This window comes from Plecotus auritus (genome assembly GCF_963455305.1).
Source record: "Plecotus auritus genome assembly, chromosome: 9".
NCBI classification, from domain to species: domain Eukaryota; kingdom Metazoa; phylum Chordata; class Mammalia; order Chiroptera; family Vespertilionidae; genus Plecotus; species Plecotus auritus.
The window spans coordinates 72,466,020-72,486,799 of record NC_137783.1 but is presented as its reverse complement, the minus strand read 5'-3'; positions in this window follow the sequence as shown (position 1 = coordinate 72,486,799).

The window sequence follows — 20,780 nt, the reverse complement described above, 5'->3', positions numbered from 1 at the left end:
TACCTAATTTTATGGAGCACTTACTATGTACCATAACACTGTACATCACTTATCTCATTTGATTTTCACAGCAACCCTGTAAGTTAGCTATTATTGATACACCCCACCCCCTTTTCAGGGTTGAGGAAATGAAGACGTCCAGAGAATTGATAGAGATTAAATACTCTGCTGGGCCATTCACGCCTTAAGTGTTGGAATCCAGATTTGAATCCAGACTTTGGAGGACAGACCACAAGCTCTTTTTCATCCCCTGTTCCGACTTCTCAGGCAATGCACAAATGTACGTTGCATGTACATTTAATTCTCACAACAGCCCAGTGAGGCAGGGCCCTTTATCCTCATTTTCCAGTTAGAAAATTGGGAGTCTAAGATGGTGATCTATGGTATAAAGAGGTACAAGAGGCAGGGTATGCTAGGAAAACTGTTAGAGGTGACTTGTGTGGTTTCCTATAGATTGTTATTCCTATCACCCTGGCTTTTCAGAACAATGGTTCTAAGACTTAAGTTCTTTGTAGTTAAAATGTAGAGTTTGGGTGAGAGGTGGAAGGAAGTGAGGTTGGTGGTAGGCAGAATAACAGTTCTCCTGCTAGGTTATATGCTAGGTTACATGGCAAAAGGGTTGCAGATGGAATTAAGATTGCTAATCAGTTGACCTTGAAATGGAAGATTAACCTGGTTTGTCCAGATGGGCTCAATGAAACCATAAGGGTCCTTGTAAGTGGGAAAGGGAGGCAGAAGAGAGGGAACTGAGAGAAGGCCGTGTGAGGGCTCCACCTGACGTTGCTGGCTTTGAAGATGGACGAAGGAAGGAAAGAAGGCATCTCTGGGCTGGAAAAGGAAAGGAAATAGATTCTCCACTAAAGCTTCCAGAAAGGAATGCAGCTCCACCAACACCTTGATTTAAGCCCAGTGAGACTGACTTTGGACTTCTGAACTCCAGAACTATTCTATATAATAAAAGCATAATATGCAAATCGACCGAACAGTGAAACGACTGGTCGGCGGGGGTGGTGGTGGGGGTGGTGGAGGGGTAGGGAGCAGGGCTGGCTAGGAGGCAGCACTAGGCCAGCCAAGGTGCAAGTCAGCGGGCAGAGGGAGGGGACAGCAATGTGGGGGGTGGCAGCGACCAGCGGCAGAGGGGCGATGGGGCGGGGGTGTCAGTCTGAGGGACCCCCCGCCCTCCCTGAGTGAGCGAATTTTCATGCACTGGGCCTCTAGTAAGGTAATAAGTTTGTGTTGTTTTGAGCACAACCAGTTGCTAAGTTTGTATCAACTGGTTATAGTAGCAACAGTTGGAAAACAGAGTAAGTCAGCCTGAGAAAGACATTGCACTGGACTAATGAGTTCAGTTATTAATTAATCAATCACTTCTTTAAAATCAACCTTGCTGAATTTATCTGTGACCCACAGTGATTTAACCTTAGGAGATGCTAACCAAATCCCCTTAGGAGCCAGGCTCAGCGAGACCACCCTAGGCCATCAAGACCTGCATGATTTTGGAGAACTCAATAACAGATCACCATAACCACATCAACAGGAAGTGAGGGGATGGGAGATGGTAAGCCAATTCTGTTACAGGCTGAGTTTGCTTATCTTTGAAGGTATATTTCAGGGCAAGAGGTTAGGGGGTTAATTTTTCATTGATTATTTATTTCACAATTATTGACTGGTTGACATACTATAGGCCAGATACTCTGTGCAGATGATACAATGGTGAATAAACATGTACTCCCATTCTCTTTAACTGTCATGGAGCATGGAACTTCAATGGGAGTCAGATGTTAAACAAACAAACAAACAAACAAACAAAACAAAAAAAGGAAAAAAAAGCAAGATAAAGATGTATTGCAAATTGTAGCACATGCTATAAAGCAAGGGAGCAGAGTATGATGGGATATATACCAGAAGGGCCTTATTTGTGTTGGATTTCATGGGATGTTTCTGGGAAGGTGACATTTAGGCTAATACCCAGGCATGAAAAGGATTTTGTTGGGTAAAGAGTGTGAAAAGAGCCTTCTGAGGGACAGGAGCAGATTGTTGACAGGCATGTGTCTGGTAAGAGCATGGCTCACTCAAGGAACCCAGAGAAGGCCAGTGAGACAGGAAAGTGGTGCATGAAGGGAAGAGCAACACAGGATGTTGCTGGAAAGGTAGGTAGGGGTTAGATTGCAGTGAGTGTTGTAGGCCCCTTTAAGGCCCTTGGACACAACCCTGAGCAATTTAAGCAACTGAGTGGCGTGATCTGATTTGCACTTTGTAAAGAACACACTCGCTGTAGTGTGGAGAATTTTCTAGAAGGAGATAAGAGAGGAAACAGGGAGAAAGGGGAGAAGGCTATGACAGTAGTCTAGGCAGGAGATGATCATGGCTTAGACAAGAGTGACAGTGCTGGTAAAACTGAGTATATTTAACATTATTTTGAAGGTAGATTCAAACTTGGTGAAAGTTCAAATATGGGAAGTAGAGGAGGGGGTGGAAAGAATTTCCAGATTCCTGGCAGAAATGACTAAATGGAAGGAGGTGTCATTTATTGAAATGAGATAGTTTCCTTAAAACTGAGGAGAGAAATTGTGATGAGGGAGAACTCCGAGGGTTTTGTTTTGAATATGTTAAATTTAAGAAGCTTTTGAGATACCCTTTTAAAGACGTCAAGTAAGCAGTTACATAGACAAGATTGGAGCTCAGAAATGAGGCTGAGATCTGGGCTGAAGATTAAACTGGGAAAGTCTTAGTATATAGGTACAGGAATGAATGAATAAAGAGTGAAAAAGATGATAGCCTAACTCAGGCTGGAGGAACTCCAGCATTTAAAGTTTACAATTGCATATACAGTTATCTCAGCAAATGTTTTAATTGCTCCCCAGTATTTTCCATCTTGCAGTTAGATGGGGTTATGGGACTAGTTCTAGTTAAGTGGTATCATGTGACAAGTTCTAGTCAAAGAAATATGAGTAGAAATTCTAGGAAAAGCCCATATGCGATTTTTCAATCTTTCTCTTTCCTTCCTGCAGCTACAAGATGGGGTCTTTATCATCTGGGTCTCTGAGTGACTGTGTGGAGCAGATTCCTGCAGCAATGTCTTGGAAATTCAGCATGAGATGAAATCAACTCTTATTATATTCAGCTACTAGGATCTTGAAGTTGTTTATTATCAAAGCCTATTCTGTCCTATCCTTATTAATATAGTCAGGTAAAGAGACAGTATAACATAGTGATGAACTGCATAGCTCAGGACCCAAATATCTGTTCAAATCTTGTCTTCTGCAATTTCTAGCTAAGCTTTTCTAGAAAAGCTTCTCTACGTGTCTTAGTTTTCTCATCTTGGAAATGGGGACAATATCATCTATATCATAGGATTGCTTTGAGGATTAAAGCAGTTAAAATGTAAAGTACTTAGAATTGTACAAATAATAAGAAGTCAATGATGTTTGCTAAGAACAAGGAGGCTGCCAAAAAGCACAATCAGAGCATTAGGAGGAAAAGAAGGAAAATGTGACATTACAGGAACTGGAAGGAAAGTGCCTCCAGAAGGGGAGAGGGGTAAACTGGTCAGACTACTGAGGAGCAGGAGGATGAGAGACTCCAGGGAGTGTGCAGGAGACTGAGCAAACTGAAGTCACCAGAGGTCTGAGCGGAGCAGTTTCAGTGGTATGTGGGGGTGGAGTATGGGCAGGGAGGGGCTGGGAGTGGGTTGAAGTAAGAAATGGGAGAAAGCATCTGTTCATGAGCCTTTGGGGCAATTTGATTGGAAAGGGAGTCAATATAGAGATAGAGTTAGAGGTGGGTGTGGGGTCAAGGTTTTGAGTTTACTAGTAATGTCTTCTGCACCCATCTTCTTGCAACTAAACCCGTCATCCTTCTTAGTTAAATTCAAGTGCCAGGACTGTGGAGAGGTCTCTCCACCACTTCGTCCCACAGTGCCCCACTGCTTACAGTGCTTGGCATGTACCACCTCCTGTGATTCATAGCACAGCTTGGGCATCATCCCCAGGCCTCTGTGCTGTGCTCCATGTGAATGAACTCTCTGGAGTTGTGTAGTTTGTACCTAAGTAGCCGTGGATGTATCTCCTCAAACAGCATAGATTTCTTCAAGTGAGGACAGGGATCTTGTCTTGTACATCCCTGAGTCTGGCATGATGCCTCATTCATAACAGGTGCCCACTAAAGGCTAGTTGATGGATTTGCTAAGGTCAGTAGGTATAAGGAAGGCTCCACCTGGATTGGTTCTCTAACTGGCAGCATTTTGCTTAAGCTCTAAGCCTAAGTTGCAACATCTTTAATTTGAGAGAGAAGCAACTCTCTCCACTCCTCTCTCACCCTAGAGCAGTGGTGAGCAAACTGCGGCTCGCGAGCCACATGCAGCTCTTTGGCCCCTTGAGTGTGGCTCTTCCACAAAATACCACGGCCTGGGCGAGTCTATTTTGAAGAATTGGCATTAGAAGAAGTTTAAGTTTAAAAAATTTGGCTCTCAAAAGAAATTTCAATCGTTGTACTGTTGATATTTGGCTCTGTTGACTAATGAGTTTGCCGACCACTGCGAGAATTCTTGCCTACAGCATTCATGGTGACTTGGGGTGAAGGAAGATGTTGCTGGTGTTAATAAAGTGCTTGTACTGGTCAGGGCTTGCTAATTGCTAGCAAAGAATGATAATGGGCAGCAGTCGGAGGCAGTAGAAGAAGCATGTTTGTACAGAATCAGGGTGAGATGTGGTCCTAGGCTGTCAGGCTGAAATCTTGCTTCTTTGCTGGTTTCCCATCCTAGATGCTTCTAAGAGCACCGTGTGGGTGTGCAGTTTAAAATAACAATGTTTTGGGTTTGTTTGGCTTTGAATGCAGTGCCCTGGAGGTATGTAGCAACATGGCCACCTGGAGTTTGTTTGGGGCCTGGAGCCATATCCAGTTGATTAAGTAGATGCAAGTGAGCCCAGGGAGCTGTCAGCTTTTCCATAGCTAAGCCCTAACCTTCAGGGACCCTCAAGGTCACTCAATGCAAGCAGCACTTTAGGAGACAGGCTAATGCTGAAGACAAAACCAAGCCAAGCAAGAACCTGAATATCAATGAAGAGGCCTGGTGCCCATCACTCCTTTCTTTTGCTCCTGCCATTGCCCCTCCCCCTCCTTCACTATCCAGAGCCATTGTTCTCCAGAGGTGAAATCCTATTAAAGAGAAATAGGCATTGTTCTAGCAAGAGAAAGGTCCCCAGTGGCAGGAGAAAGAAGAAAGCCCAGAGTAGGTGCTCAATGACTTTGTTGAAATGATTGAAGAAGGCACAAGGGGTGGGCTCCAACCAGAGTGGTCCTGGGCTGCCCACTACAAGGAGTTCTGGTTAGGAGCTGCAAAACCACTCTGTCAGCTCTTTCAAGGAGAGAATTTCTTTCTCTAACTGAGGCCCCACTTAGAGGGAGAAGGGCCCGCCCTGTCTGTCCCTGACCCATTCCCTCGCTGACAGCTGATGGCTTTATAGCCTGCCTCACATGCAGCTGCCTTCTTGCCTTGCATGCTCCTCGCTCCCCCTGTGCCCCAGCAGGTCAACAGGCTGTCTCTTACATTTTTGTCTGTTTCAGTTAACAGGGCGCCAACAGGCAGGCTCTTCCCCTTGCCAGACAGACTGTTGGGTCCACAGCGAGGCTGCCTCTGTCCTGAGTGCTCAAATCAGAGCCAGGTTTAGGGACAGTGTGACCACACCTTGAGGTACAGCTGATAAGGAACCTGCTGGGATGGGGAGGAAAGTGCTTTTTGAATCACAGGTGGAAATTGCTGATGTTTCTGGCTTCTAGATCCCTCATTTACTCGAAAGAAACTGGTGGTTCTGAACTCATCTTTTCTAAGAAGATGCTCCTGGTGAACTGGCGCCAGCATCTGAGAACCATGATTCCTCTGAAGCTTGAAATTCAATGGCCCCGATAGCCATTAGCATAGGCTGGGAGAGTTCTCTGGGGATTCACAGCCCATGGTTTACCCTGACTTTCAGTTCCTGTCAATGTGGAGGCCTGAGATGTGTTTTGACAGGGAGCATTCTTTGTGTTCTGCCTATAAGGGTGATCGGTAGGTACCATGCCTTCACTTCTTCCATTGGCAGCCTGAAGATGAAGCAGACAGCAAAGGAGACATGAGGGAGAAGGAAAGGAGGGGAGCTGGGTATGTGGACATGAAGCTGGGAGTCCCTGTTTCCTCCATTCCTCTTACAAATGACCTCATTCATTATGGGAAAGTTTTAACTGATATTGAGTCACACAGGCCAGTGGAAACAGCCCAATCAACACCTCTCTGGAGCACCTGGGAGTGGTGGATGCTGGGGGTGGGAAGGGATGAGGCTGAGAGGGAGGAGGAGAGAGTATTTAGAAAATGATCTGGCTTGAGAACTGGCTCTGGAGCATCTGTGCTTTTTTAAACCATGGAACATGCGCATCTAATCCCAATTAACTCCTGCCACCATCTCCAATTTCAGATTTCCATTCAGGCCCATGACAAGACTTTAGCTGCAGATGAATAGGCTGGAAAGACCTCACGCTACCCAGGTGGGAAGAACCAGATGGCCCTGTCTGCTGGGGCGTTGGTGGTGGTGGTGGAGACAAGGCAGAAGCAGCAGCTGGGTTATTACTCAAGGCCTTGCGCTGGCCTCTAGATCTTCCTAGTCCAAGCTTATCTGGGAACTGGGGAGGATCTGCTTGGCCTTTGTCCTTGGGCCTTATAGAGGGATTCCATTCCTGGGAGTGGTACCTCTCCACAAACACACTGTCGATGCACAAGAAAGCCATCATAGGACTGAGTCTTAATGTGCCACCTGTGAAGGCCCAATGTACGAGCTCAGGTGATGAGCTCTGAGCCTCAGCTTCCTCCTCTGTACAAATAGAGAATTTGATTAGATGGTCTCACCTCTACTGTTCAGTATCTAGCCACCAGTGGCATGTGAATTTAAATCAATCAAAACTAAATTAAATTAAAAACTTAGCTCCTCAGTCACATTAGCTACATTTTAAGTGCTCAATAGCCACATGTGGCTCGTGGCTATGGTATCAGGGTAGACATTGAACATCTCCATCATTGCAGAAGTTCTATTGGACAATGCTCATCAGTACTCTCGTGCAACTCTGCCATTGCATTATTCTGTAATTTTCTGTTACGAAGAGTCCTGCAAGATTAGTTCCTTTGCCCCCTTGAGTTTCCTCCTCCCACCAACTGCCATCGTCTGCTACCACATATACGGCACACAACATACATAGCAATACAGGGACACACACACATAGCACACGAACATTGCTTTCTTCCATCAGGGCAGTGTCCAGAAATCTGATAGCTAGGCCTGAGAACAATTGACTAGCTGGTGTTGCTATTGACTCCTCCTTAGAGTTTATGGACTGTGTGTAATATTTATGGTACCCACATTTCCTAAAGGCCTGCTGTGTGCCAGGTGTTGTTCAGGGCAGGAGTAGAGTGTAAAGTTGGGGAGGACCCTTAGCAGGTATGATTCCTTTGTAGCAGAGGGACATCCCTAACTGTGAGCACAAGCAATCGTCTCAGTGTCTCCTTGCTAGTTGTACAGAGAGCTCTGCATAGGCGGCCTTGAGCTTGAAGGGCTTGCTTTGCCCAAACAACGCTGACTCTGTAAACACTTGCTATAAACAAATAGGGAGGCTGTGAAGAGTTAATGATGATGTAGTGCAGTTGTCGGCAAACTCATTAGTCAACAGAGCCAAATATCAACAGTACAACGATTGAAATTTCTTTTGAGAGCCAAATTTTTTAAACTTAAACTATATAGGTAGGTACATTGTTATTAACTTAATTAGGGTACTCCTTCAATCGCACTGTATGTGTGCGCCCGCATGTGGTATTTTGTGGAAGAGCCACACTCAAGGGGCCAAAGAGCCGCATGTGGCTCGCGAGTCACGGTATGTCGACCACTGATGTAGTGTGATACGTACCCTATTAGAGGCAGGGACAGTGTGCTTTGGGAGACAGGAGAGACAAGTCACATTCCCCTTTGGCCTCAATTTTCCCATGTGAATGGAGGGGCAGGGCCCATCCATGTTGTGGCTAAGGGCCTCTCCTTCAGGAGTCCAGATGTCTGAGAGCTCTTGAAAGAAAAGGCTTAGTGTGTGCAAATTTCAGGTGGCACAGGTTTTTCTCAATTTCCCAACAGTGCTGCCCTTTACTTCTTTTAAATCTTGGAGGCTCCGTCCCTCCCAGGTGCCCCTCCCTCCTTTCAGGTTGCACAGCCCTAGCCAGTCCTTGTCATATTTCCTATTGGATCGGGTGTTTAATTAAAATCATAATTAAAATTGATCTCCTCATTAGCATGCACCTGCTCTGCCTCTCACATCCTTGTGTTCCATTATCCACTGAAGATGTCAGGACTGACAGGCGAGAGCCAGACCCCAGGCCAGCCCTGCCTGATGGGGTTGGCTGATGACAACATCTGGACAGAGAGGACTTTGGTGGAGAGGTCTGGTTGTGTGGTGGCCTTCAGGCAGCTGCCTAAATCTAGTGGGACCATTCCATCTTCCTACCCCCACCCCATGCATACACACACACACACACACACACACACACACACACACACCTCCCCTCAGGTGATCTGTGACAAGCCAACAAATTCCTTTCTCCAGAAGGTCTGGGGGAGATGAAAGAGGATGGGGCCTCTGATTTCCCTGGGGTGAAACCTGATTGTGCTCTCATGGAGTCTCCAGTAGGACTGTCATGACCTTCCTCCAGGCGGCGGCAGTGAGAGGGAGGCAAGAGACAGCCAGTCAGGAGAGGAGCTGGCCTGACCCTCTCAGCTTCAGAAGTGCATAGAAATGCCAAAGGTGGTAGGCTTGAGTGTGCTGGTCAGGGGACTGAGCCCTGAGGCTACTTGACCTCTTCTTGGCCCCTCACAATGGAAGGAGGGGAGCCCAGGAGGAAAAGCCAGCGGGACCTCAACCAGTGGGCATTTCAGAGAGCAGGAATGTAAGCACCACAGGACTAAGGAATTTCTTTTAAAAATATTTTTTTAAACGTGGTAAAAAGCACATAACAAAGTCTACCATCGCCCAGCCAGTGTGGCTCAGTGGTTGAGCATTGATTGACTTATGAACCAGAAGGTCACGGTTCAATTCCCTGTCAGGGCACATGCCCGGGTTTGGGTTCAATCCCTGGTGTGGGGTACGCAGGTGGCAACTGATCTATGATTCTCTCTCATCATTGATGTTTCTATCTCTCTCTCTCCCTTCTTCTCTGAAATCAATAAAAATATTAAACACAAACATACAAAAAAGTTTACCATCTTAGCCATTTCTAGGGTACAGTTCAGTAGTTCTAAATATATTCACATTGTTGTGCAATCTTCTGCAGACTTCTTCATCTTGGCAGATTGAGACCCTATATCCATTAAATGGCAACTCCCCACTTCCCCATTCCCTAGCCCCTGGCAACTGCCTTATACTTTCAGTCTCAGTGTCTGTGAAGCTGACTACTCTAGGAAACTCATATATCCTATATAATAAAAGGCTAACATGCAAATAGACCAAACGGTGGAACAACCGAACAACTGAACAACCAGTCGCTATGATGTGCGCTGACCACCAGGGGGTGCGCATGGAACATGGCAGGCGTCAGCAGCAGGCAGCAGAGCACGGAACATGGCAGGTGTCGGCTGCGGTGGGATGGTGGAGCAGGTGAGTGGGGGCACCAGACCAAGATGGGACACCAGTTGCTGTCATTGGTGCGAGCCTCTGGTGATTACTGAAAATTCTTTGCTCCCTTGCACTGCGGTCCTGCCTGGCATTCGCACCTACTGCCAGTGCCGGCCCCACTCGCACCTGCTGCCAGAGCCAGAGCCGCTGCTTGCATCCATTGCTGGCACCTAGTGCCAGCCCCGATTGCTCAGCACTGTCAGCAGGTGCAAGTGGTGGCTGCCCACCCCTATGTGGTCCCTATTGCCCCTCAGGGCTTCTCCACCTCCCCCTGCTCCTGTGGGGTGATCAGGGCCAGCAGCCGCCTCTCGCACCCACTGCCGGCACCGGAGCTGCCACTCACACCCACTGCCAGTGACCAGCGCCGGTCCCGATCACTCGGTGCTGTCAGCAGGTGTGAGCGGCAGTGGCTGTCAGCCCCTATTGCCCCTGAGGGCTTCTCCACCTCCCCCTGTTCATGAGAGCAAGCTGCTGCCGCTCACACCTGCTGACAGCTCTGGCCCTGCTCATGGCTCCGACCCTGCTCACACCTGCTGCTGGTGCTGGCCCCAATTACTCCATGCCATCAGCAGGTGTAAGAGGCAGCAGCGTGAGTGGGGCTGCCAGCAGACAGGGGACTGGGGCCTGCAGTGGGAGGGGCTGGGTGAGGGCGCGGAGGATGGGCCAAGACCCACTGCTGTGCCCACTGCAGCCTCACGGCCCACAGTTCCTTTTGAAGTGCACGAATTCATGCACTGGGCCCCTCGTCTACATATATAAAAGCCCAGCAACTGTTATGGTGGAACGGCCAGAACAACCAGTCACTATGATGCACACTGACCAACAGGGGGCAGACACTCAATGCAGGAACTTCCTCCTGGTGGTCAGTGTGCTCCCACAGTGGGAGTACCGCTCAGCCAGAAGTTGCACTCATGGCTAGTGAGCATAGCAGTGTTGGTGGGAGCCTCTCCCGCCTCTGCAGCAGTGCTTAAGGAGCAGTGAGCCAAGCAGTAAGGAGCAAGTAGGTGGGCAGTAAGGAGTGGCGAGCCAAGTGGTAAGGAGTGAGCAGGTGGGCGGTAATGAGTGAACAGTTGGGCAGTAAGGAGCAAGCAAGGGAACAGTTAGGAGCGAGCAAGTGGGCAGTTAGGAGCGAGGGGGTCCCGGATTGTGAGAGGGATATCCAACTGTCAGTTTAGGCCCAGCCCAATTGGGCCTAAACCGGCAGTTGGACATCCCCTGAGGGGTCCTGGATTGTGAGAGGTTGCAGGTTGGGCTGAGGGACCCTCCCCCCGCCCACGAATTTCGTGCATTGGGCCTCTAGTATAAGTATAACCACACTGTGTTTGACTTTCTGTGACTGGCTTATTTCACTTGGCTTAATATCTTTAATGTTCATTCATGTTGTAACCTGGATCAGAATTTTCTCCCTTTCTAAGACAGAATAATATTGCATTTCATGGATGACGAGGGTTGCTTCTCCTTCTTAGCTGCTGTGAATACTGCTGCTCTGAGCATAGCTGTGCACATATCTCTTCAAGGTCTTGCTTTCAGTTATGTTGGATATATGTACCCAGAATTGGAGTTGCTGGATCTCATGGAAATTTTATCTTTAATGTTTGAGGAACCACCATGCTGTTTACTATAGAGGCTGCACCATTCTACACTCCCAGCAGCAGGGCACAAGCGTTCCGGTTTCTCCACAACCTCGCCAACACTGCTCTTTTCTTCTTTGGTTTGTTTTTAATAGCAGCCGTTCTAATGAACTTGTGGTGATAACTCACTGTGGTTTGGATGTGCATTTTTCTAACCATTGGTGATGTGGAACATCTTTTCATGTGTTATTGGCCATTTGTATATCCTCTCTGAAGAAATTTCTATTCAAGTTATTGCCCATTTTTTAATCAAGTTGTTTTTTGTTGGTGGTGAGGGGTAAGGCATTTCATCTGTCTTATTCAGGGCTGTATCTCTGGCACCTAAAGCAGAACCTGACGTATAGTTTGCACTGTTCCTTATTGAACACTGTGAAATTAGTGAATATCTTTCACTCTCAGAGATCACTCAGTGAAGTGGGATTCTTCCAAAGGGGTAGATGGATATGACACGAAAGGCAACATCCTACTTGCTTCACCGTCTTACAAATCCCGTGCAAGTTCTTTCCTAGAAGAACTTGGTCAAGTTAAACTCACGTCCAAGGGAGTTCGGGCCAAGGGGAGCATCCCACAGTGAAGGGATTCAGGCTTTGGGGTTAGACATCAGTTCACATCCCAGAGCTCCTCCACTCACTGGCCAAGTGCCCCTCTAAGTGAATGCATGAAATGGGAATATTAAGGCCTGTCCCATGAGGTGAAATGGGAAAATGAGGGAGAAGTGAGGTAATAAGGCTCTGTAACTGATGTTTTCTTCCTTCCTTCCTTCCTTCCTTCCTTCCTTCCTTCCTTCCTTCCTTCCTTTCTTTCTTTTTTTTCTCTTCTTCCTTATTATTCTAAAACTCTGATCATAATATCCTACAAACAACAAGAACACCGGGACTTACATTATCCCTAGTGCTAAGCATATAGTATCTATTGAGCACCTTCTCTATAGAATATACTGCACGTATCTTCAGAGATCTGTAAGGTGTGGGCCCTACCCCTGGAACAAGGCTGGGTGCCAGGGGAATGGGAGGCCAGAGGAAGAGGGAGCATTATGTCTGGAGTCTCAGCTGGCTTGCAGGGAGGGGAGGGCTTGGTTAAGCCACGACAGTTTCCTGAAGTGGGGAGAGCAGGGCTTGAACTTCAGGCCCTGTGTTTGGACTTCTCTTGCCCAGTGGAGGCTGCTGAGAGGGTTTGAGCAGGAGAGTGCAAGGGAGAACTGGGGAGGACTAGACTAGCTGGGCTGCAGGGGACGCATGGAAATCATCCAAGGAAGAAAGGCCTCACGATGAAGAAGTTCCTCCTCCGGGCTAAGTTCCTGCCACTAGAACCGAAGTTTGTTTTCCTTCTGCCGTGTGTTAGGGGGAAGGAGAGGAATGCTAATGACTCTCCTCCATGAGCACCCCCCAGCCCCCCCACCGCATTGATCTGTGGAAGGGGAGCTCCATCACCCCTGCTCTTCCTTCCTTTCCCTGTGTGTAACTGTCTGCATGTTACTAATAAGGGCTTAACCAGAGTAGAATAGGCGTCAAGGCAGCTTTGGCTTACAGAGCTTCTCCCAAATTCTTCCTTCCTCTCATTCCCTCTCCCCTCTCCTCCCACCCCTTTACCTTGCCCGTGCCTGTCTTTAGGGGCTCAGGATAGAGGTCACCCTCCTGGGGGAGGTGATCCCCCAGTCCTGCCCAGGTGGGCTCACTTCTGCTCCTCCCCAGGCAGCCCAGGCGCCCTGGGAAGTCCGGTCAAATGCAGACGATGTAGGAGCAGGAGCCAGGGGAGGCTGGGTGTCCACCAGGGAGGTGATTAGCTCTGTGGCGCCTCTAATAATAAGCTGCGAGGCTAACAAACAGCACAGAGGCGGTGGGAGGCAGGCTCTGCCGGCTTTCTGTCCTTGTTAAGGTGAGATGAGGAGGAAGACCTTGAGAATTGCAGACTTTTCCTGATTACTACCAGCTCCCAGCCAACAAGCTGCAGGAGGCAAAGCCAAGGCTTAGTGAGGAGACTGAGCAGCCAAGTGCTGTGGGGTTGGGTTTCCTCCAGACCCCTGGGACCCAACTTTTGAGAAAACCGAGGGATTCAGAAATGTACCTTCTCTGTCTGTCAATACTGACTGGCTGCAGTGTGTACTATAGAATGCAGTCCTGAATTTTGCTCTTTTGGAAGCTATGAGATGAGTCAAGAAAGATGATTCTCCATCTATCCCCTTAGAGGACCTCCACAACACACCCAACTCCCCCCACCACACACACACACTCATACACATGCACACATACTTGGTTCAGAGCCTCCCATGTTAGACACTCTGTAAATATCTAGAGCAGTGGTTCTCAACCTTTCTAATACTGCGACCCTTTAATACAGTTCCTCAATTATTTTCGTTGCTACTTCATAACTGTAATTTTGCTACTGTTATGAATCGTAATGTAAATATCTGTGTTTTCTGATGGTCTTAGGCGACCCACAGGTTGAGAACTGCTGCTGTAGAGCCTAAGACCATCGGAAAACACAGATATTTACATTATGATTCATAACAATAGCAAAATTACAGTTATGAAGTAGCAACGAAAATAATTTTATTGTTGGGGGTCACCACAACATGAGGAAATGTATGAAAGGGTCGCGGCATTAGAAAGGTTGAGAACCACTGGTCTAGAGGAAGGAGTGTGGCTGTTCCTACTCTGTCTTCCTGGCCTCCTTTGCAGTTGGACCCTGTGGCTGGCTGGAAAGAAGAACAGAGTGAGTTGGAAGGACCTATCTCAGCTAGGGGGTGGGTGAGGCCTCTGGGCCCAGCTGGCCCATCATGAAGGGCCACAGCTAAGGCAAAATAAGGGCCAGGCTGGGGGCCAGGAGCCGGGAGAGCATGGACAGTACACCCAACCAAACCTTAAAGCAAAAGCAGGATTAGACCATGGTGAGAGCAAGAGTCCTGGAGAGCATCACACAGAGCACGCCCATGGGCAGGAGCCCAACAGACCAAGCAGGGAGATGAGGTGTGGGCAGTGAAAGGTACTGGGCCTCAATATAGGCAAGTCTTAAACAATGCAGTTCCCTGAGGCTGGCCTCCAACAGAGAAGGAGTGAGTCTTATCTTACTGGATTGTAACATAACACCTCAAAGGGGCTCCTGGGAATAAGAAGCTGTATGGAGGATGCTAGAGAGAATGGGTTAGAGTTCCCTGCCTGTTGGAAAGCTGGGGGCTTTTCCCACAGCATCCTACACTCCTCTGGGTTGGTTTCCAGAGTTTCACTTTGACAATATACTGCTTATTTGTCTCATGCAGAGATCTCCCAGTCCAGTTGTCTCTTATATCTGGGCAGTGCATGGGACAGCAGCCATGGTTGGTTGGCCATGGACCACACATGGTGCTCTGAACTGCCCAATCTTCTGCAACTGCTCAGAATTTTCTTTAATCTCCTTTCCCCCTGGCTACTCCTCCCTTCTCTGCAGACCCTGCTGCTACCTGCCTGGAACATGCTGCTTCCCTAGGCTCCCATACGGACATCCCCTGGAAGAACTATCTATGGTACCAGGACTAGTAGTGGTTCCATTAAATAATCCCAATATATAAAAAGCCAGGGGCCGTCACGACCAAAACAACCGGACGGACGACTGAACAGCAGGCTGCGTGGGGCGACCAGGCCAGCAGGGGGGGCAGTAAGGGGTGACCAGGCTGGCTGGGGGGCAGTTAGGGGTGGCCAGGCAGGCAGGCAGGCAGGTGAGCAGTTAGGAGCCAGCGGTCCCAGATTGTGAGAGGGATGTCTGTCTGCTGGTTTAGGCCCGATCCCCAGGATCAGGCCTAAACTGGCAGTTGGACATCCCTCAAGAGGTCCTGGATTGGAGAGGGTGCAGGCTAGGCTGAGGGGACCCCCCTCCCATGCACGAATTTTGTGCACCGGGCCTCTAGTAATGATAATAATAATAAATGAATGAATGACAATTTATTATTTTCTTTTTATGTGCCAGAGCCCTGTGTTAAGTGCTTTATAATCCATTATTTTACTCTAGCAATCTCATGAAGAACCATTTAATCATTATAAGGCCTGATTTATAAATGAGGAAACTGAGGCTCAGAGAGGTCGCACAACTTTCCCAAGGTCACTCAGATAGCATATTGCTGAGCTGGGCTTGGAACTCTGAAGTGTGCACTCTTTCTTTGGCTATTCAGGGTCTTTTGTGGTTCCATATAAGTTTTTGCTATACTTGTTCTAGTTCTGTGAAATACATTATGGTATCTTGATAGGAATTGTGTTGAATTTATAGATTGCTTTAGGTAGAATGGACATTTAAATGATGTTAATTTTTCCTATCCATGAATATAGTATATGCTTCCACTTCTTCAATATCTTATAATTTTCCTAGTACAGGTCTTTTACATACTTGGTTAAATTTATTCTTAGGTATTCAATATTTTTTGAAGCAACTGTGAATGAGATTTATTTTCTTACTTTCCCTTTCTTGATAGTTCATTGTTTGTACATAAATATGCAACTAATTTCATGATACTTATTTTGTATCTTGCTACTTTACTGAATTCATTTGTTTTAGTAGTTTTTTAGTGGAATCTTTAGGGTTCTCTATATACAGTATCATGTCATCTGCAAATAATGACAGTTTTACTTTCTTCTTTCCAATTTGGATGCCTTTTATTTCTTCTTCTTGCCTGATAGTTGTGATGAAAGCAGACATTCATGTCTTGTTCCTGATCTTATAGTTTTTGCCCAAGTATGATGTTGGCAGTGGGTTTGTCATAGATGGCCTTTATTATACTGAGATATGTTCCCTCTAGTCCAGCCTTGGGCAAACTACAGCCCGCGGGCCGGATCCGGCTGTTCTATCCGGTTCTCTTGCTCTCCCCTCCGCTCCTTTACTTTGAATTTATATTAGTTCACACAAACACTCCATCCATGCTTTTGTTCCGGCCCTCCGGTCCAGTTTAAGAACCCATTGTGGCCCTTGAGTCAAAAAGTTTGCCCACCCCTGCTCTAGTCCCACTTTGCTGAGAGTTTTTTATCATAAATCGGTGCGGGATTTTATTAAATGCTTTTTCTGCATCTCTTAATATGATCATGTGGTTTTTATCTTTCATTTTGTTTATGTGGTATATCGTGTTTATTGATTTGTGGATATTATACCAACCTTGCATCCCCAGAATAAGTCCCACTTGGTCATTGTATATGATCTTTTTAATGTATTTCTGGATCCAGTTTGCTAATATTTTGTTGAGAATTTTAGCACCTATGTTCATCAGGGATATTAGCCTATACTTTTTTTTTGTAGTGTCTTTATCTGATTTTGGAATTAGGATAATACTAGCCTTGTAAAGTGAGCCTGGGAGTCTTCCCTCCTCTTAATTTTTTTGGTTTGAAAAGGATAGGTGTTAGTTCTCTGAATGTTTGGTAAAAGTCTCCTATAAATCCATATGGTTGAGGAGTTTGTCTTGCTGAGAGTTTTTTTAATACTACTTCAATTTCCCTGGTTGTAATCTGTCTATTCAGATTCTCTGATTCTTCCTGATTCAGTTTTGGAGCATTGTATGTTTCTAGGAATTTATCCAGATTGTCAAATCTGTTGGCATATAGTTGTTCATAATATTTTTTTACAATCCTTTGTATTTCTTTGGTGTCAGTTGTTACTGCTCTTTAATTTATGATTTTATTTATTTGGGTCTCTCTTATTTTCTTGATGAGTCTGGTTAAAGGTTTGTCAATCTTGTTGATCTTTTCAGAGAACCAGTCTTGTTTTCATTGATCTTTTGCATTGTTTTTTGTTGTTGTTTTTTTTTAGTTTCCATTTATTTTTGCTCTGATCTTTATTATTCCCTTCCTTTTACTCACTTTGGGCTTTGCTCATTGTTCTTTTTCAAGTACCTTTAAGTGTAAAGTTAGATTGTTTATTTGATATTTTCTTGTTTCTTGAACTGTAATGCTATAAATTTTCCTCTTAGGTCTGCTTTCGCTGTAGTCCATAGATTTTGGGTTATTGTGTGTTCATTTTCATTTCTTTCAAGGTATATTGTGATTTCTCCCTTGATCTCATTGTTAACTGAGTCATTGTTTAGTAACATTATTTAGCTTATATGTCTTTGTGTGTTGCTCAGTTTTTTTCCTATGATTGATTTCTAGTTTCATACCATTATGGTCAGATAAGATGCTTGATATGATTTAAAACTTCTGAAATATATTGAGACTTTTTTGTGGCCTAACATGTAGGTCTATCTTAGAAAATGTTCCATGTACTCTTGAAAAGAATGTATATTCTGCTACTTTGGAGTAAAATGCTCTGAAGATATCAATTAAATCCATCTGATCAAGTGTGTCATTTAAGGCCACGATTTTCTTATTGATTTTCTGTGGGAAAGGTCTATTTATTAATGTTAACGGAGTATTAAATTCCCCTTCTATGACTGTTACTCTCAATCTCTCCCTTTATATTCATCAAGATTTGCTTTACATATTTAGGTGCTCCTATGTTAGGTGCATAAACATTTACAAGGGTTGGGTTATACTTTCTTATTAAGTTGCTCCTTTTATCATTCTGTAGTGTCCTCCCTTGTCTCTTACTATAGCTTTTGTCTTAAAGTCTATTTTGTCATAAATGAGTATTATTATCCCAGCTTTTTTCCCTTTCCATTTGCATGAAATATCTTTTTTCATTCTTTTACATTTAGTCTGTGTGTATCTTTGTTCTGAGGTGAGTCTCTTGTAGAAAGCATATATGTGGGTCTTGTTTTCTAATCCATTCAGCTACTGTATGCCTTTTGATTGGAACATTTAAGCCATTTACATTTAAAATGATTATTTATAGGTATATATTTATTGCCATTTTGTTCTTTTAACTATGCTCCTCTATTGTTGTGTTTTTCTTTTTTTCTTCTTCTTAAAGCTGGCCCTTTAACATTTCTTATAAAACTGGTTTGGTTATAACAAAATCCTTTAGCTTTTTCTTGTTTGGGAAACTCTTTATTTCTACAATCTTATTGGGTAAAGTAGTATTGGTTGTAGGTCCTTACTTTTCATCACTTTGAATATTTTATGCCAATCACTTCTGGCCTAAAATGTTTCTATTGAGAAATCAGCTGACAGTCTTATGGGAGCAAATACCTGTCATTCGCTGCAGCTTTTATGATTCTACGGTACTTGTCTTTAACCTTTGCCATTTTAATTATGGTGTGTCTTGGTGTGGGCTTCTTTGGGTTCACTTTCTTTGGGACTCTTTGTGCTTCCTAGACTTGTGAGTCTTTTCCTTTTACCAGATTAGGAAAGTTATTAGTCATTATTTCTTCAAATAAGTTCTCAACCTCTTGCTTTCTCTCTTCTCATTCTGGTGCTCCTATGATGTAGATATTTTTATGCTTTGTGTTATCCCAAAAGTCCCATAAACTATCCTCATTTTAAAAATTCTTTTTTTTGCCGAAACCGGTTTGGCTCAGTGGATAGAGCATCAGCCTGCGGACTGAAAGGTCCCAGGTTCGATTACAGTCAAGAGCACGTACCTTGGTTGTGGACACATCCCCAGTGGGAAGTGTGCAGAAGGCAACTGACTGATGTTTCTCTCTCATCAATGTTTCTAACTCTCTATTCCTCTCTGTAAAAAATCAATAAAATATATTTTTTTTAAAATTCCTTTTTCCCCCTCTCTGAATGGGTGGTTTTTTTTCTACTTTGTCTTCCAAATAGCTGATTTGACCCTCTGCTTCATCCAGCCTATTGTTTATACCTACTGTTTATTCCATGAGGGGGAAGTGCCAGTTAGGTTTATGGGAAAGTGGAGGGATTGGCCCCCATCCCAAGCCACACAACTCAGTCTCTAACACCCCCTGAGACTGCCCAGACTTCTACACCATGGCCCAGGCAGCTGACTTCTCAGCAGGGCATAAGCACCACAGGGTGGGGTAAGAGGGGGTCCAGAGGGTGGGGCTATTGCTTTCCCCCGATTGATGCTGCATGGAGGGGAGTGCTCCACCCAAGAAAGATGGCATCTGTGGCATGAGAGAATGACTCAGCACAGGGATCCTGGCAATTGTCCCTTCAGCTCTCTCCCCAGAGCCACAAACCCCAGATTCTCCTGATGCAACTCTTATTCACTCTGCTCTTCTTCCACCAAAGCCCAGGGTGAGTGGCTGCAAATCAAATTTTGTGCATTGGTCCTTTAAGAGGGTTTCTGTGTCTCTAGTAGAGTCCTGTCTCTCCCTGGTGGATGGAAACCCCAATGCTTTTCATGGTTAGATGTTAGGTGGGCACCTATTCCTGGCTCTGGTGCTCTGGGGTTTCCCCATGCTTCTCAGGGGAACCTCCCCACAGATGAGATATCCCTCCAGAACCTCAGCCACCACCCATGAGAGTGGGACTAGCCCTTTTCAAGTCTCTGCCCTTTCTACCAGTCTTGATGTGGCTTCTTCTGCAATCCTTGGTTACAAGACTTCTGTTCAGCTAGCCTTCAGTTGGTTATTTAGGATGATTGTTCTATAATTTAGTTGTAAACCCAGTTTGGTCCTGGGAGGAGGTGAGTGTAGCTTCCACCTACTATGCAGCCATTCTCCTCTGCATGCTCTTTCTACTCCAGGGAGGATTGGAGAGCTGGGAGGCACACTTCCTGGCCTCCTCCTTCCCCTAGGGTGCCCAGACTGCATCTATTATGGCTCCTCAAACCCCCTTTAGTCTCATCTCTAACCTGAGATAGCCAAAAATCTGGCTTCTTTATCTGCGGAAAGTACTTCACATCAGTGGTCTTATATGTGGTCTTTGCCTGTTTGTTATGATACTAATCAATAAACACAGGAGGAAGTCATTTTAATCCCTTGATCCCCTTTGTTGTTGGGGAAGAAATTAGCCCCAGAAAGTCTTGTCTTCAAGGATGTCAGAGTGGGCTCCGTGTTCTTTTTACTTTGGTCCCCAAAATGAAAGGTTCCAGGCAGTTTTCTCTGGGGAGCTCAGTCAGCAGGATGTCCCGCTCAGAGCTCCACACCTCTTCCCTTGGGCTCCAAGTCCTCTTATTAGTTGCCCCATCTTTCCCCAGCCTTTTGCCCTTCTGGCTCCGCCCTGAGCACATGCATCATAATTGGCTCAGAGCTGGTGAAGGGGTTAGGAGATTGGGAGAGGCCACCAGAGCTGGGGGCTTTCTGACAGGACCCTTCACTCAGTCTGGGTTGGCTTTTGTAGATCCACATTGACAATTATGGTTACTGCTTATCAAACACTTGGTGCTTCTCTGAGTGCTTTATTGCCATGTATTCATTTAAGCCTCACAATGATTTGGTAGGGTGTGCTTTGTTCCCATTCTCCTGATGAGCAAATGGAGGCAAAACAAGATTAGAAACTCATCTCGGGCCATAATCTGTAAGTGTTGGAGACAGTGAACCTTTGCAACCTGAGTCGCCCCAGCTTCCACTCTTTGCTCTTAGTACTGGATGCTGGGGACATTTTAGGAGTGATTTTGAGGGGGGCGGCAGGTTGGCCTAGGAAACTTTCTTTTGTGAAACACATTGCTGTTCTACATGCC